General features: G+C 43.6%; 1 long non-coding RNA gene across 3 annotated transcripts in view; it reads right to left on the bottom strand.

Moving 5' to 3' along the window:
* Window positions 1–840: 840 nt before the first annotated feature.
* LOC148522725 (uncharacterized) overlaps window positions 841–19,819 on the bottom strand; it is a 91,353-nt gene continuing 72,374 nt past the window's right edge. For 2 of the 3 annotated variants that reach the window (XR_015878514.1, XR_015878515.1), the window contains exon 3: window positions 841–1,256. This is a non-coding gene — a long non-coding RNA (uncharacterized LOC148522725). Of the gene's footprint in view, window positions 1,257–6,782; window positions 6,818–19,819 lie in introns of all 3 variants that reach the window. The other variant, XR_015878516.1, reaches the window with a different exon arrangement.

The raw sequence follows: 19,819 nt of genomic DNA, 5'->3' as shown, positions 1-19,819 counted from the left end.
ACTCTGCATTTTGGTTTTAAAATATTTTGCCTAAGTTCTATGTCTTCTGGTGCTAAAATGTTTTATGTTTTACATATTTATGTGGATTTTACGCTTGTTATAACATGTACTTATCCTGTAAGTAGGGAATGCTTTAACTAAAAACAGGCTATTTTGAATGTAGTATTTTGCTATGTTACATTTTATATGTTTACAATTTTAAAATGTATACTCAAAACCCTTTAGAATAATGATATCAGTGTGAGATGCGGCCGGACCTAAGCCCGGCAGAAGTAATATCGACGCCGGAAGACAGAACAGTGAAGATTCCGACAAGGTGAGTATTTTTACTATTCCTAACCCTTTCCCGCCCTAACCCTAACCCTCTTTTAGTGGTGCCTAAGCCTAACCTCCCCGCAGGGGTGCCTAAACCTAACCTCCCCCCGGGGGTGCCTAAACCTAACCTCCCCCCGGGGGTGCCTAAACCTAACCTCCCCCCGGGGGTGCCTAAACCTAACCCTCCTGGGGGTTGGTCAACCCTAATCCCCCCCCCTTTCCCTAGCCTAACCTTAACCTTCCACAGGGGGGTGCCTAACCCTAAATTCCCCTGGGGGTCCCTAAACTTAAACCCCCCCCATCCCCAGGCTGTGTTCTACTTACCCGTCGTGGACGATTGTGATGACAGGGTCGGTGTTCTGGCATCGGTATTTCGATGCATATATTAAATCCCAGGATTACACTATCGGGAAGCCGGCGGTCTGCATTTTGACCGCCGGCTTCCTGACCGTATACCTAGAATAATATACCACATACATTGTACTGTGTGTTGAAGTTCAAATTTATAAACAGGTTGAACCGAAAAATAAACCATTTTTATTTTTAAACCAGACATTTGCCTTTCTGTAGCTCCAGTAACTAGTGAGGGAAGTTTGGCTGTTAGAGCTGCCTGACTCTGTTCTACACTACAGCTATGGTCCCCGACATAGGTCACAATCTGACTCCTGCACAGTCCGCCATGGCAGAAATTGTTCCTTCCTAAGCTCACAGATGTTGTGCAGTACACAACACGCAGCTACAATGTCAGCCATCATCGTCAGGTCCACATCAGGCATTCTCAGCGCCCATCCTGGCTGAACTCAGGGTGTGGGTAAATGCAATTTGTTATGGGCCCAACTGTACATGTTGCGTGGAGCCTTCATCAGCCAGCGCCGTAAAGGATAGGCTGCATCCCCAATAATGTGACCCAGGATCTCCACCCCATCAACAGTCTTGGATTTCTAATGGGAAAAAATAAATTGGTTAGGTAGAAAAAGCATAATCACATGGAGTTACCTGTACAGCACTGTACATTCTAACTATGTCCTTTGGGTCTAATAGTACACATATAGGGGTCTAGTTACTAAGCAGTGTTAGGAGGCAGAGTGCAAAGTGATAAGAAAGTGATAAGGTGCCAGCCAATCAGCTCCCAAATGTCATTTTTCAAACACAGCCTGTGAGATGACAGTTAGGAGCTGATTGGCTGGCACCTTATCACTTTGCACTCTGTCTCCTAACACTGCTTAGTAAATAGACCCCATAGTCTGGAGCACCACGTACAGTAGCACAGCATTATTATTATTATCATTTATTTATATGTCCTCACAAATGTTCCGCAGCGCCTTACAAAGTACATAAACAAGTTGTAGACAAGCGACTTACAGAACAATACACTACAGGACGAGGACATGGATAATATATATTGCTACATTAGCGACCATAACACCCAGATAAGCAACAGAGCATAAGCACCAAGTGTTAGGTGCCCTAGTGGTGAGTAAGTAAATGAAACTATAGTAGGGAGAAGCACAAGAGGGTAGAGGGCCCTGCTCGTGAGAGCTTACATTCTACAAGGGAGGGGAAGACAAACAGGGGTAACACAGATGGGGTAGATGGGGAGGAAGGAGCATGTAGCAAGGAGTTAGAATGATAGCTGGAAGGCTCTGATGAAGTAGTGGGTCTTAAGAGACCATTTGAAGGATTGCAAAGAGGTGGAGAGTCTGATGGGGAGTGGGAGAGAGTTCCAGAGGTGGAGAGCAGTACAGGCAAAGTCTTGGAGGCGGGAGTGGGAGGAAGTAATCAGCTGGCATGAAAGGTGGCGTGCATTAGTTGAACGAAGAGGAGAGTGAAGGGAGATGAGATCAGAGATGTATATGGGAGAAGATTGGGTGAGCGCATTGTAAGTGAGCATGAGAACCTTAAATTGGGTTCTAAAAGGGAAGGGGAGCCAGTGGAGGGCTTGTAGGAGAGGGGAGGCAGTTGTAGAGCATTTGGAGAGGATGATAAGCCATGCAGCAGCATTAAGGATATACAGGAGAGGAGAGGAGAGGAGAGAGAGGGGATTTGGGGAGGCCAGATAGGAGGAGGTTACAGTAGTCCAATCTGGAGATGACCAGTGAGTGTGTGAGGGTTTTAGTAGCATCCTGGGTGAGATAGGGTCTGATCTTAGAAATATTTTTGAGATGGAAACGACAGGACTGTGAGAGGTTCTGGATATGTGGTTTGAAGGAGAGGGATGAGTGCAGGATAACTCTAAGACAGCACACCTTGGGACTAGATGAGATAGTTATTCCATCAATTGATAAAGAAATAGTGGGAAATGAGGTTATGTGGGAGGGTGGGAAGATGAACAGCTCTGTCTTAGACATGTTAAGTTTAAGAAATTGCAGGGACATCCAGTAAGAGATCACAGAGATACGATTCAGAAGAGAGGGGGAGAGATCAGGGGAGGAAAGGTAGATTTGAGTATCATCAGCATAAAGATGATAATGGAGGTCAAAAGAGCTGATGAGTTCACCTAGAGAGGAAGTATAGAGGGAAAATAGGAGTGGTCCAAGAATGGGACCTTGGGGAACACCTACTGTTAGAGGCTGTGGGGGGGAAGAGGAGTCAGGAGAGGAAACTGAGAAGGACCTGTCAGAGAGGTAGGATGACAGCCAGCAGAGGGAAGTGTCACATAGACCAAGGCAGTGCAGGATATGCAGCAGAAGAGGGTTGTCCACAGTGTCAAAAGCAGCAGAGAGATCAAGGAAAATGAGAAGAGAGTAGTGGCCTTTGGATTTGGCAGTGATGCGGTCGTTGCTGACTTTTGTGAGGGCAGTTTCGGTGGAGTGGAGAGAAAGGAAGCCGGACTGAAAAGGGTCAAGGAGGGAGTGGGAGGAAAGAAAAGTGGTAAGGCATTTGTAGACAATCCGCTCAAGGAGTTTGGAGGTAAAAGGGAGGAGAGGGATGGGTCGGTAGTTAGAGAGAATGTTAGGATCAAGGGTAGGATATTTAAGAATGAGGGAGACAAGGGCATGCTTGAATGCAGAAAGAACAGTGCCTGATGAGAGGGAGAGGTTAATGAGGTGGGCAAGATGGGAGCAGGCAGAAAGAGAGAGAGAGCGGAGTAGGCGGGCGGTGATAGGATCAAGAGAGGAGGTGGAAGGGGAGAGGATCAGATGAGGGCCATGACTTCCTCTCCAGATACAGTTGGTAAAGTTGATGGGGAGGGGTGATCTGGGAAAGGAGGAGGTGGAATCTGGGGGACTGGTTGGATATGATGTCGAAGCTGAATAATTGAGTAAGACAAGTTCAGTTTAAAATTCAATCACAGCGATGCCATCTTGCGACTGGCCGCAAGACTCCATTTTAGAAATGCGATCGCAAGACACCATTTTGCGAATGGTCGCCTAAGCGCCATTTTAGATAAACTCACATTTTAGTACATGTGGCGATAATACCATTAGCATCATGCAAAGGCATCTGTGACCATTATCATATGAAGCAAGTGGCCAGGTGACAACTGGCTTGGGTAGATAAATTTCCTGCATAGTGTTTGTTCACTACGGGTGGTCTGGCTAGAATAAATAAGCAAGCTTCCTGCAATGACACAGGAAAGGTGGGAGGGCCTGCTGACAGGACATGTAGAACTATCTGGCCCAGCATGCTAAAATGTTAGAGACAAGGCACTTATCCTCACACACACATTAAATATGTCTTTATATCAAACCCCGAATACTCACACATTTCATATTCACACATAAGGTTCCATAAGCATCAAAATGTATGATTCAAGTTGGTTAAGTTAGTTTAAATGCTAAGAAATAAAGGTTTTTGATAACTAAGGTATTATATATGATAAGCAAGGTGTGTTTGGTCTCGTTCTGATGCATACGCTTTTTACAGCATCCCGGTGTTATCAGTGGAGAGATCGCATCATGCAAACTCAAGTTACGGATCGCAGAACTTACAAGCACCAAAATGTTTAGCTGATGAAATGTTACAGGAGGCATTACCAGAAAGACTCCGGCTGTTAGAGGCAGGGAAAGTCTATTTGAAACAACCTGTTAAATGTGTCATTACATATGCTTCTCCTCTGGGAACCAATGATATCAGCAGGAAATTTCGCTTTGTCCTGCTTTAGTCTGGGGGGAATAAATACATGTGCCCATATACTGGTTTAGGAGTCCATGCTGAAGGTTGTATGTACTAGGGGTCTCTAGTCTGAGGTCTATCTCTGGGTCCGGAGGTGCAGCGTATGTATACTGTACTTGGGTCTGTATTATTTCCTTTTTACGCCTAAATTATGTATGTATAGATTGCGTGTAACTGACTGTACTTTTACCTGAATAATACTTGTGCGTTGGAACCACAGATTCCACTCCTGTCTTTATTTGCGGTCATACTGCATACGCAATTAGCGTTGTCTTTAGAGGTTTATAGGAAGGTTTTCAGAAGGTATAGGCAGGGGTATATAGAGGTTCATTTCTAATATTGTTAGTGATGTCCTGACATATGAAATCAATTTTAGATGTAAAGTAGGTAGCAAACTCAAGGGCAGAGATCAAGGAGGGGAGACGAGGGGGTGGACAAAGGAGGGAGTTGAAAGTGGTGAAGAGACGCTGAGGATTAGAGGACTGAGAGGAGATGAGGATCTTGATATATGACTGTTTAGAGAGGGAGAGAGCAGCACTGTAGGATGAGAGAATAAATGTGAAATTGAGAAAATCTGCCTTAGAGCGTGATCTTCTCCACTGTCGCTCGGCAGTTCGAGAACACTTTTGCAGGTATCTGGTGCATTTGGAATTCCAGGGTTGTAGTGTGGATCTACGAGTGAGAGTAGTGATCGTAGGGGCAACAGAGTCCAGAGCAGAAGTAAGGGAAGCGTTGTATAGGGAAGTGGCTTGTTCAGGGCAGGAGAGAAAGAGGATAGGGGAGAGAAGTGAGTCAAGCAGGGAAGAAAAGGAAACAGTGTTGATAGCGTCAATGTGACGCTTAATGATGGTGGCTTTTGGAGGTAGAGGAGGGGAAGGAGAGAGGGACAGGTTAAAAAAAGAGAAGGTGATGGTCAGAGAGTGGGAAAGGGGAATTTGAGTGATCAGAAATATCACATTGGTGAGTGAAGACCAAATCAAGCATATGGCCACTCACATGGGAGGGTGAGGAGGTCCATTGGGAGAGACCAAGTGAAGATGTGAGGGTGAGGAGTTTGGAGGCAGAGGATTCAGTGGGGATATCAATTGGAATATTGAAGTCACTAAGGATAATGGAGGGAACGTCTGAGGAGAGAAAGTGAGGGAGCCAGGAAGCAAAGGTGTCAAGGAACTTGGAGGGAGGGCCAGGGGGACGGTAAATGACAGCTACTCGGAGGTGTACTGGGTGGAAGAGGCGTATAGCATGGACTTCAATTGTAGAGATTGTAAGGGAAGGTTCAGCAGGAATGGGTTGGTATGAGTAACCAGGGGATAGAAGTACTCCAACATCACCACCATAGCGACCCCCAGGTCATGGGGTGTGGGAAAAGGTGTGGCCCCCAGAGGAGAGAGCTGCAGGAGAAGTGCTGTCAGAGGGTAAAATCCAGGTTTCAGTAATGGCTAGGAGATTCAGGGAGTTGGAGATGAAAAGGTCATGGGTGGGGAACAGTTTATTACAGACTGACCTGGCATTCCAGAGGGCACAGGATAGAGGGACAAAGTTTGTTGGAGAGATTTGAATGAGATTATCAGGGTTGCTATAGCGTGGAGGTGAGATTAATTTGGGGAACCTGGATGAATAGAGTGTAGCAATGGTGCGGTCTCCAGTGCTAGAAGGGGAGCCTGTAGAAGGTGGGCAGGAAGGGAGCTTAATGATATGTGGATGGATGTGGGGAGAAGTGACATGGAGAGGGGGGTGGGAGGAGGGATTAGCAGTGAGGTAGTAGGATCCCGGTGGAGTATAAGAGAATGAAAGTGGAGTAATGGGAGAAGATAGGGAGGAAGACAAACAGAGGAGAGGAGATAAGGGGAAGAGGAAGTGGAGGAGACAAGGGGGAAAGGATAAAGGTGGAAGCAAGGGGCAGAACAAAAGATTAGGTAGACACTGAGTGAAGGTGGGAGTTGAAAAAACAAGGTCATGGTAAGGATGATGTAACTAGGGGAAGAAAAAGTTGAAAGTAGAAAGAATGTAAGAGTGCAGATTCCCAGAAATGTGAGGTACAGTGTGGGAACAGTGTGTACGTAAAACAAGTTTATTATTCAGTATAATAAAAGTGGAGATGTGGTGGGAGCATAAATGAAATAATAAATAAGACAGTGGTTGGAGCTAGATGATATAAGACTTAGGGCTCTATTTATTAACATTATTTTTACTAAAATAAAGTGATAAAAGCGGTTTTGTGTTTTGCGGCCTTACTATGAACCTTACATAGGAGACCTGGAATGTGAGGCCACTGATTACTAGCTACCCCCACAACACTACCACTAATATTGCCAGCAATAAATTACCTTATATAAACAAATAGCACATACCATTCATCTAGCATCTGGGTCTTTATATCTAGAAGCTAACAAAAACATAGAAAACTAAATTCAAAACCATCAGCTACAGACACTATGCAGTGATAAACTACATAATCTAACATTACTTCTAATACCCCTTTCCCACCAAATTTCCGGGTCTGACCCGGAGATGGAATAGGGTTCCAATCCGGATGAGACCCGGAATTTAACCGGTGCCGACTCGGGATATTCCAGAGTCAGTGCCACTCACACTGCAGTTTGGGTCTACATAGACCCGAATTTTCCGGCATGAAAGTGTACGCTTGGAGATGATGTCATCTCCAAGCGCCACAGAAGCCAGACCAATCGGCCGGCTTGTGGCGCACTGCAGGTCATCAAGACCCGGAGTGCGCCGTACACAGAGCAGGGTTTCACGGGCTATGCCCATGTTATACCATGCTCTTTACCTGGTTTGGATTGCCGGGTCACTCGACTCGGCGATCCAACTCTCTCCCTGTTTACACCAAGGAGCTGCCCTGGTTACCCCTGCAATAACCCGGGTTGTAGCTCCGGTGTAAAAGGGGTATAGGTTAATTGTTCAGAGCAGTAGTCATATAATTAATACAGCTGAGGCAGGTACATACAATTACAGTGTAGTAAGAGTATGCTGGGAGCAGAAGTCATACCTAATACAGCTGAGGCAGGGATATACAATTACAGTGTAGTAAGAGTATGCTGGGAGCAGTAGTCATATACCTAATACAGCTGAGGCAGGGATATACAATTACAGTGTAGTAAGAGTATGCTGGGAGTAGTAGTCATATAACTAATACAGCTGAGGCAGGGACATACAATTACAGTGTAGTAAGTATGCTGGGAGCAGTAGTCATACCTAATACAGCTGAGGCAGGGACATACAATTACAGTGTAGTAAGAGTACGCTGGGAGCGGTAGTCATATACCTAATACAGCTGAGGCAGGGACATACAATTACAGTGAAGTAAGGGATATACAATTACAGTGCAGTAAGAGTATGCTGGGAGTAGTAGTCATACCTAATACAGCTGAGACAGGGACATACAATTACAGTGAAGTAAGGGACATACAATTACAGTGCAGTAAGAGTATGCTGGGAGTAGAAGTCATACCTAATACAGCTGAGGCAGGGACATACAATTACAGTGTAGTAAGAGTATGCTGGGAGCAGTAGTCATACACCTAATACAGCTGAGGCAGGGACATACTATTACAGTGCAGTAAGGGACATACAATTACAGTGTAGTAAGAGTATGCTGGGAGCAGTAGTCATATACCTAATACAGCTGAGGCAGGGACATACTATTACAGTGCAGTAAGGGACATACAATTACAGTGAGTGTAGTAAGAGTATGCTGGGAGCAGTAGTCATATACCTAATACAGCTGAAGCAGGGACATACAATTACAGTGTAGTAAGAGTATGCTGGGAGCAGAAGTCATACCTAATACAGCTGAGGCAGGGACATACAATTACAGTGTAGTAAGAGTATGCTGGGAGCAGTAGTCATATACCTAATACAGCTGAGGCAGGGACATACAATTACAGTGTAGTAAGAGTATGCTGGGAGCAGTAGTCATATACCTAATACAGCTGAGGCAGGGACATACAATTACAGTGTAGTAAGAGTATGCTGGGAGCAGTAGTCATATACATAATACAGCTGAGGCAGGGATATACAATTACAGTGTAGTAAGAGTATGCTGGGAGTAGTAGTCATATACCTAATACAGCTGAGGCAGGGACATACAATTACAGTGTAGTAAGAGTATGCTGGGAGCAGTAGTCATACCTAATACAGCTGAGGCAGGGACATACAATTACAGTGTAGTAAGAGACATACAATTACAGTGCAGTAAGAGTACGCTGGGAGCGGTAGTCATATACCTAATACAGCTGAGGCAGGGACATACAATTACAGTGTAGTGAGAGTATGCTGGGAGTAGTAGTCATATACCTAATACAGCTGAGGCAGGGACATACAATTACAGTGTAGTGAGAGTATGCTGGGAGCAGTAGTCATATACCTAATACAGCTGAGACAGGGACATACAATTACAGTGTAGTAAGAGTATGCTGGGAGTAGTAGTCATATACCTAATACAGCTGAGGCAGGGACATACAATTACAGTGTAGTGAGAGTATGCTGGGAGCAGTAGTCATACCTAATACAGCTGAGGCAGGGACATACAATTACAGTGTAGTAAGAGTATGCTGGGAGCAGTAGTCATATACCTATTACAGCTGAGGCAGGGACATACAATTACAGTGTAGTAAGAGTATGCTGGGAGCAGTAGTCATATACCTAATACAGCTGAGGCGGGGACATACAATTACACTGTAGTAAGAGAATGCTGGGAGCAGTAGTCATATACCTAATACAGCTGAGGCGGGGACATACAATTACAGTGTAGTGTGAGTATGCTGGAAGTAGTAGTCATATACCTAATACAGCTGAGGCAGGGATATACAATTACAGTGTAGTGAGAGTATGCTGGGAGCAGTAGTCATACACCTAATACAGCTGAGGCAGGGACATACAATTACAGTGTAGTAAGAGTATGCGGGGAGTAGTAGTCATATACCTAATACAGCTGAGGCAGGGACATACATTTACAGTGTAGTAAGGGACATACAATTACAGTGTAGTAAGAGTATGCTGGGAGTGGTAGTCATATACCTAATACAGCTGAGGCAGGGACATACAATTACAGTGCAGTAAGAGTATGCTGGGAGCAGTAGTCATACCTAATGCAGCTGAGGCAGGGACATACAATTACAGTGCAGTAAGAGTATGCTGGGAGTAGTAGTCATACCTAATACAGCTGAGGCAGGGACATACAATTACAGTGTAGTAAGAGTATGCTGGGAGTAGTAGTCATATACCTAATACAGCTGAGGCAGGGACATACAATTACAGTGCAGTAAGAGTATGCTGGGAGTAGTAGTCATACCTAATACAGCTGAGGCAGGGACATACAATTACAGTGTAGTAAGAGTATGCTGGGTGCAGTAGTCATATACCTAATACAGCAGAGGCAGGGACATACAATTACAGTGCAGTAAGAGTATGCTGGGAGTAGTAGTCATACCTAATACAGCTGAGGCAGGGACATACAATTACAGTGTAGTAAGAGTAAGCTGGGAGTTGTAGTCATATACCTAATACAGCTGAAGCAGGGACATACATTTACACTGTAGTAAGGGACATACAATTACAGTGCAGTAAGAGTATGCTGGGAGCAGTAGTCATATACCTAATACAGCTGAGGCAGGGACATACAATTACAGTGCAGTAAGAGTATGCTGGGAGTAGTAGTCATACCTAATACAGCTGAGGCAGGGACATACAATTACAGTGTAGTAAGAGTATGCTGGGAGTGGTAGTCATATACCTAATACAGCTGAAGCAGGGACATACAATTACACTGTACTAAGGGACATACAATTACAGTGTAGTAAGAGTATGCTGGGAGCGGTAGTCATATACCTAATACAGCTGAAGCAGGGACATACATTTACACTGTAGTAAGGGACATACAATTACAGTGCAGTAAGAGTATGCTGGGAGAAGTAGTCATATACCTAATACAGCTGAGGCAGGGACATACAATTACACTGTAGTAAGGGACATACAATTACAGTGTAATAAGAGTATGCTGGGAGCAGTAGTCATATACCTATTACAGCTGAGGCAGGGACATACAATTACAGTGTAGTAAGAGTATGCTGGGAGCAGTATTCATATACCTAATACAGCTGAGGCAGGGACATACAATTACACTGTAGTAAGGGACATACAATTACAGTGTAGTAAGGGACATACAATTACAGTGTAGTAAGAGTATGCTGGGAGCAGTAGTCATATACCTAATACAGCTGAGGCAGGGACATACAATTACAGTGTAGTAAGAGTATGCTGGGAGCGGTAGTCATATACCTAATACAGCTAAGGCAGGGACATACAATTACAGTGTAGTAAGAGTATGCTGGGAGCGGTAGTCATATACCTAATACAGCTAAGGCAGGGACATACAATTACAGTACAGTAAGAGTATGCTGGGAGTAGTAGTCATACCTAATACAGCTGAGGCAGGGACATACAATTACAGTGTAGTAAGAGTATGCTGGGAGCGGTAGTCATATACCTAATACAGCTAAGGCAGGGACATACAATTACACTGTAGTAAGGGACATACAATTACAGTGTACTAAGAGTATGCTGGGAGCAGTAGTCATATACCTAATACAGCTGAGGCAGGGACATACAATTACAGTGCAGTAAGAGTATGCTGGGAGTAGTAGTCATACCTAATACAGCTGAGGCAGGGACATACAATTACAGTGTAGTAAGAGTATGCTGGGAGCGGTAGTCATATACCTAATACAGCTAAGGCAGGGACATACAATTACACTGTAGTAAGGGACATACAATTACAGTGTACTAAGAGTATGCTGGGAGCGGTAGTCATATACCTAATACAGCTAAGGCAGGGACATACAATTACACTGTAGTAAGGGACATACAATTACAGTGTACTAAGAGTATGCTGGGAGCAGTAGTCATATACCTAATACAGCTGAGGCAGGGACATACAATTACAGTGCAGTAAGAGTATGCTGGGAGTAGTAGTCATACCTAATACAGCTGAGGCAGGGACATACAATTACAGTGTAGTAAGAGTATGCTGGGAGCGGTAGTCATATACCTAATACAGCTAAGGCAGGGACATACAATTACACTGTAGTAAGGGACATACAATTACAGTGTACTAAGAGTATGCTGGGAGCAGTAGTCATATACCTAATACAGCTGAAGCAGGGACATACATTTACAGTGCAGTAAGAGTATGCTGGGAGCAGAAGTCATATCTAATACAGCTGAGGCAGGGACATACAATTACAGTGTAGTAAGAGTATGCTGGGAGCGGTAGTCATATACCTAATACAGCTGAGGCAGGGACATACAATTACAGTGTAGTAAGAGTATGCTGGGAGCAGAAGTCATATACCTAATACAGCTAAGGCAGGGACATACAATTACACTGTAGTAAGGGACATACAATTACAGTGTACTAAGAGTATGCTGGGAGTGGTAGTCATATACCTAATACAGCTGAAGCAGGGACATACATTTACACTGTAGTAAGGGACATACAATTACAGTGCAGTAAGAGTATGCTGGGAGTAGTAGTCATATACCTAATACAGCTGAGGCAGGGACATACAATTACAGTGCAGTAAGAGTATGCTGGGAGCAGAAGTCATACCTAATACAGCTGAGGCAGGGACATACAATTACAGTGTAGTAAGAGTATGCTGGGAGCAGTAGTCATACACCTAATACAGCTGAGGCAGGGACATACAATTACACTGTAGTAAGGGACATACAATTACAGTGTAGTAAGAGTATGCTGGGAGCAGTAGTCATATACCTAATACAGCTGAGGCAGGGACATACAATTACAGTGTAGTAAGAGTATGCTGGGAGCGGTAGTCATATACCTAATACAGCTGAGGCAGGGACATACAATTACACTGTAGTAAGGGACATACAATTACAGTGCAGTAAGAGTATGCTGGGAGCAGTAGTCATATACCTAATACAGCTGAGGCAGGGACATACAATTACAGTGCAGTAAGAGTATGCTGGGAGTGGTAGTCATATACCTACTACAGCTGAGGCAGGGACATACAATTACAGTGCAGTAAGAGTATGCTGGGAGTGGTAGTCATATACCTAATACAGCTGAGGCAGGGACATACAATTACAGTATAGTAAGAGTATGCTGGGAGCAGTAGTCATATACCTAATACAGCTGAGGCAGGGACATACAATTACAGTGTAGTAAGAGTATGCTGGGAGCAGTAGTCATACACCTATTACAGCTGAGGCAGGGACATACAATTACAGTGCAGTAAGAGTATGCTGGGAGCAGTAGTCATATACCTAATACAGCTGAGGCAGGGACATACAATTACAATGTAGTAAGAGTATGCTGGGAGCAGTAGTCATATACCTAATACAGCTGAGGCAGGGACATACAATTACAGTGTAGTAAGAGTATGCTGGGAGCAGTAGTCATACACCTATTACAGCTGAGGCAGGGACATACAATTACACTGTAGTAAGAGTATGCTGGGAGTAGTAGTCATACACCTAATACAGCTGAGGCAGGGACATACAATTACAGTGTAGTAAGAGTATGCTGGGAGCAGTAGTCATATACCTAATACAGCTGAGGCAGGGACATACAATTACAGTGTAGTAAGAGTATGCTGGGAGCAGAAGTCATACCTAATACAGCTGAGGCAGGGACATACAATTACAGTGTAGTAAGAGTATGCTGGGAGTAGTAGTCATACCTAATACAGCTGAGGCAGGGACATACAATTACAGTGTAGTAAGAGTATGCTGGGAGTGGTAGTCATATACCTAATACAGCTGAAGGAGGGACATACATTTACACTGTAGTAAGGAACATACAATTACAGTGTAGTAAGAGTATGCTGGGAGCAGAAGTCATACCTAATACAGCTGAGGCAGGGACATACAATTACAGTGTAGTAAAAGTATGCTGGGAGTAGTAGTCATACCTAATACAGCTGAGGCAGGGACATACAATTACAGTGTAGTAAGAGTATGCTGGGAGTGGTAGTCATATACCTAATACAGCTGAAGCAGGGACATACATTTACACTGTAGTAAGGAACATACAATTACAGTGCAGTAAGAGTATGCTGGGAGCAGTAGTCATATACCTAATACAGCTGAGGCAGGGACATACAATTACAGTGTAGTAAGAGTATGCTGGGAGCAGAAGTCATACCTAATACAGCTGAGGCAGGGACATACAATTACAGTGTAGTAAGAGTATGCTGGGAGTAGTAGTCATATACCTAATACAGCTGAGGCAGGGACATACAATTACAGTGTAGTAAGAGTATGCTGGGAGCAGAAGTCATATACCTAATACAGCTGAGGCAGGGATATACAATTACAGTGTAGTAAGAGTATGCTGGGAGTAGTAGTCATATACCTAATACAGCTGAGGCAGGGACATACAACTACAGTGTAGTAAGAGTATGCTGGGAGCAGTAGTCATACACCTATTACAGCTGAGGCAGGGACATACAATTACAGTGTAGTAAGAGTATGATGGGAGCAGTAGTCATACACCTAATACAGCTGAGGCAGGGACATACAATTACAGTGTAGTAAGAGTATGCTGGGAGTAGTAGTCATATACCTAATACAGCTGAGGCAGGGACATACAATTACAGTGTAGTAAGAGTATGCTGGGAGCAGTAGTCATATACCTAATACAGCTGAGGCAGACACATACAATTACAGTGTAGTAAGAGTATGCTGGGAGTGGTAGTCATATACCTAATACAGCTGAAGCAGGGACATACAATTACACTGTAGTAAGGGACATACAATTACAGTGTAGTAAGAGTATGCTGGGAGCAGTAGTCATATACCTAATACAGCTGAGGCAGGGACATACAATTACAGTGTAGTAAGAGTATGCTGGGAGCGGTAGTCATATACCTAATACAGCTGAGGCAGGGACATACAATTACAGTGCAGTAAGAGTATGCTGGGAGTGGTAGTCATATACCTACTACAGCTGAGGCAGGGACATACAATTACAGTGCAGTAAGAGTATGCTGGGAGTGGTAGTCATATACCTAATACAGCTGAGGCAGGGACATACAATTACAGTGTAGTAAGAGTATGCTGGGAGTGGTAGTCATATACCTAATACAGCTGAAGCAGGGACATACAATTACACTGTAGTAAGGGACATACAATTACAGTGTAGTAAGAGTATGCTGGGAGCGGCAGTCATATACCTAATACAGCTGAGGCAGGGACATACAATTACAGTGTAGTAAGAGTATGCTGGGAGCAGTAGTCATATACCTAATACAGCTGAGGCAGGGACATACAATTACAGTGTAGTAAGAGTATGCTGGGAGCAGTAGTCATACACCTAATACAGCTGAGGCAGGGACATACAATTACAGTGTAGTAAGGCACATACAATTACAGTGTAGTAAGGGACATACAATTACAGTTTAGTAAGGGACATACAATTACAGTGTAGTAAGAGTATGCTGGGAGCAGTAGTCATATACCTAATACAGCTGAGGCAGGGACATACAATTACAGTGTAGTAAGGCACATACAATTACAGTGTAGTAAGGGACATACAATTACAGTGTAGTAAGGGACATACAATTACAGTGTAGTAAGAGTATGCTGGGAGCAGTAGTCATATACCTAATACAGCTGAGGCAGGGACATACAATTACAGTGTAGTAAGAGTATGCTGGGAGCAGAAGTCATACCTAATACAGCTGAGGCAGGGACATACAATTACAGTGTAGTAAGAGTATGCTGGGAGTAGTAGTCATACCTAATACAGCTGAGGCAGGGACATACAATTACAGTGTAGTAAGAGTATGCTGGGAGTGGTAGTCATATACCTAATACAGCTGAAGCAAGGACATACATTTACACTGTAGTAAGGAACACACAATTACAGTGTAGTAAGAGTATGCTGGGAGCAGAAGTCATACCTAATACAGCTGAGGCAGGGACATACAATTACAGTGTAGTAAGAGTATGCTGGGTAGTAGTCATACCTAATACAGCTGAGGCAGGGACATACAATTACAGTGTAGTAAGAGTGTGCTGGGAGTAGTAGTCATATACCTAATACAGCTGAAGCAGGGACATACATTTACACTGTAGTAAGGAACATACAATTACAGTGCAGTAAGAGTATGCTGGGAGCAGTAGTCATATACCTAATACAGCTGAGGCAGGGACATACAATTACAGTGTAGTAAGAGTATGCTGGGAGCAGAAGTCATACCTAATACAGCTGAGGCAGGGACATACAATTACAGTGTAGTAAGAGTATGCTGGGAGCGGTAGTCATATACCTAATACAGCTGAGGCAGGGACATACAATTACAGTGTAGTAAGAGTATGCTGGGAGCAGAAGTCATACCTAATACTGCTGAGGCAGGGATATACAATTACAGTGTAGTAAGAGTATGCTGGGAGTAGTAGTCATATACCTAATACAGCTGAGGCAGGGACATACAACTACAGTGTAGTAAGAGTATGCTGGGAGCAGTAGTCATACCTAATACAGCTGAGGCAGGGACATACAATTACACTGTAGTAAGGGACATACAATTACAGTGTAGTAAGAGTATGCTGGGAGCGGTAGTCATATACCTAATACAGCTGAGACAGGGACATACAATTACAGTGTAGTAAGAGTATGCTGGGAGCAGTAGTCATATACCTATTACAGCTGAGGCAGGGACGTACAATTACAGTGTAGTAAGAGTATGCTGGGAGCAGTAGTCATATACCTAACACAGCTGAGGCAGGGACATACAATTACAGTGTAGTAAGAGTATGCTGGGAGCAGTAGTCATATACCTATTACAGCTGAGGCAGGGACATACAATTACAGTGTAGTAAGAGTATGCTGGGAGCAGTAGTCATATACCTAACACAGCTGAGGCAGGGACATACAATTACAGTGTAGTAAGAGTATGCTGGGAGCAGTAGTCATACACCTAATACAGCTGAGGCAGGGACATACAATTACAGTGTAGTAAGAGTATGCTGGGAGTAGTAGTCATATACCTAATACAGCTGAGGCAGGGACATACAATTACAGTGTAGTAAGAGTATGCTGGGAGCAGTAGTCATATACCTAATATAGCTGAGGCAGGGACATACAATTACAGTGTAGTAAGAGTATGCTGGGAGTAGTAGTCATATACCTAATACAGCTGAGGCAGGGACATACAATTACAGTGTAGTAAGAGTATGCTGGGAGCAGTAGTCATATACCTAATACAGCTGAGGCAGGGACATACAATTATAGTGTAGTAAGAGTATGCTGGGAGCAGTAGTCATATACCTAATACAGCTGAGGCAGGGACATACAATTACACTGTAGTAAGGGACATACAATTACAGTGTAATAAGAGTATGCTGGGAGCGGTAGTCATATACCTAATACAGCTGAGGCAGGGACATACAATTACAGTGTAGTAAGAGTATGCTGGGAGCAGTAGTCATATACCTAACACAGCTGAGACAGGGACATACAATTACAGTGTAGTAAGAGTATGCTGGGAGCAGTAGTCATATACCTAATACAGCTGAGGCAGGGACATACAATTACACTGTAGTAAGAGAATGCTGGGAGCAGTAGTCATATACCTAATACAGCTGAGGCAGGGACATACAATTACAATGTAGTAAGAGTATGCAGGGAGTAGTAGTCATACACCTAATACAGCTGAGGCAGGGACATACAATTACAGTGTAGTAAGGGACATACAATTACAGTGTTGTAAGAGTATGCTGGGAGCAGTAGTCATATACCTAATACAGCTGAGGCAGGGACATACAATTACAGTGTAGTAAGGGACATACAATTACAGTGTAGTAAGAGCACGCTGGGAGCGGTAGTCATATACCTAATACAGCTGAGACAGGGACATACAATTACAGTGTAGTAAGGGACATACAATTACAGTGTAGTAAGAGTATGCTGGGAGCAGTAGTCATATACCTAATACAGCTGAGGCAGGGACATACAATTACAGTGTAATAAGAGTATGCTGGGAGCAGTAGTCATATACTTAATACAGCTGAGGCAGGGACATACAATTACAGTGTAGTAAGAGTATGCTGGGAGTAGTAGTCATATACCTAATACAGCTGAGGCAGGGACATACAATTACAGTGTAGTAAGAGTATGCTGGGAGCGGTAGTCATATACCTAATACAGCTAAGGCAGGGACATACAATTACACTGTAGTAAGGGAGATACAATTACAGTGTAGTAAGAGTATGCTGGGAGTGGTAGTCATATACCTAATACAGCTAAAGCAGGGACATACAATTACACTGTAGTAAGGGACATACAATTACAGTGTAGTAAGAGTATGCTGGGAGCAGTAGTCATATACCTAATACAGCTGAGGCAGGGACATACAATTACAGTGTAGTAAGAGTATGCTGGGAGCAGAAGTCATACCTAATACAGCTGAGGCAGGGACATACAATTACAGTGTAGTAAGAGTATGCTGGGAGTAGTAGTCATACCTAATACAGCTGAGGCAGGGACATACAATTACAGTGTAGTAAGAGTATGCTGGGAGTGGTAGTCATATACCTAATACAGCTGAAGCAGGGACATACATTTACACTGTAGTAAGGGACATACAATTACAGTGCAGTAAGAGTATGCTGGGAGTAGTAGTCATATACCTAATACAGCTGAGGCAGGGACATACAATTACAGTGTATTAAGAGTATGCTGGGAGTAGTAGTCATACCTAATACAGCTGAGGCAGGGACATACAATTACAGTGTAGTAAGAGTATGCTGGGAGCAGAAGTCATACCTAATACAGCTGAGACAGGGACATACAATTACAGTGTAGTAAGAGTATGCTGGGAGTAGTAGTCATACCTAATACAGCTGAGGCAGGGACATACAATTACAGTGTAGTAAGAGTATGCTGGGAGCAGTAGTCATATACCTAACACAGCTGAGACAGGGACATACAATTACAGTGTAGTAAGAGTATGCTGGGAGCAGTAGTCATATACCTATTACAGCTGAGGCAGGGACATACAATTACAGTGTAGTAAGAGTATGCTGGGAGCAGTAGTCATATACCTAACACAGCTGAGGCAGGGACATACAATTACAGTGTAGTAAGAGTATGCTGGGAGCAGTAGTCATACCTATTACAGCTGAGGCAGGGACATACAATTACAGTGTAGTAAGAGTATGATGGGAGCAGTAGTCATACACCTAATACAGCTGAGGCAGGGACATACAATTACAGTGTAGTAATAGTATGCTGGGAGTAGTAGTCATATACCTAATACAGCTGAGGCAGGGACATACAATTACAGTGTAGTAAGAGTATGCTGGGAGCAGTAGTCATATACCTAATACAGCTGAGGCAGGGACATACAATTACAGTGTAGTAAGAGTATGCTGGGAGTGGTAGTCATATACCTAATACAGCTGAAGCAGGGACATACAATTACACTGTAGTAAGGGACATACAATTACAGTGTAGTAAGAGTATGCTGGGAGCAGTAGTCATATACCTAATACAGCTGAGGCAGGGACATACAATTACAGTGTAGTAAGAGTATGCTGGGAGCGGTAGTCATATACCTAATACAGCTGAGGCAGGGACATACAATTACAGTGCAGTAAGAGTATGCTGGGAGTGGTAGTCATATACCTACTACAGCTGAGGCAGGGACATACAATTACAGTGCAGTAAGAGTATGCTGGGAGTGGTAGTCATATACCTAATACAGCTGAGGCAGGGACATACAATTACAGTGTAGTAAGAGTATGCTGGGAGTGGTAGTCATATACCTAATACAGCTGAAGCAGGGACATACAATTACACTGTAGTAAGGGACATACAATTACAGTGTAGTAAGAGTATGCTGGGAGCGGCAGTCATATACCTAATACAGCTGAGGCAGGGACATACAATTACAGTGTAGTAAGAGTATGCTGGGAGCAGTAGTCATATACCTAATACAGCTGAGGCAGGGACATACAATTACAGTGTAGTAAGAGTATGCTGGGAGCAGTAGTCATACACCTAATACAGCTGAGGCAGGGACATACAATTACAGTTTAGTAAGGGATATACAATTACAGTGTAGTAAGAGTATGCTGGGAGCAGTAGTCATATACCTAATACAGCTGAGGCAGGGACATACAATTACAGTGTAGTAAGGCACATACAATTACAGTGTAGTAAGGGACATACAATTACAGTGTAGTAAGAGTATGCTGGGAGCAGTAGTCATATACCTAATACAGCTGAGGCAGGGACATACAATTACAGTGTAGTAAGAGTATGCTGGGAGCAGAAGTCATACCTAATACAGCTGAGGCAGGGACATACAATTACAGTGTAGTAAGAGTATGCTGGGAG

The sequence above is a fragment of the Taudactylus pleione genome, unplaced genomic scaffold (genome assembly GCF_031769625.1).
Source record: "Taudactylus pleione unplaced genomic scaffold, aTauple2 ptg000141l, whole genome shotgun sequence".
Classification (NCBI taxonomy): Eukaryota; Metazoa; Chordata; class Amphibia; order Anura; family Myobatrachidae; genus Taudactylus; species Taudactylus pleione.
The sequence above is the reverse complement of the archived record's forward strand: the minus strand, read 5'-3'. Positions and strand labels throughout refer to the sequence as shown.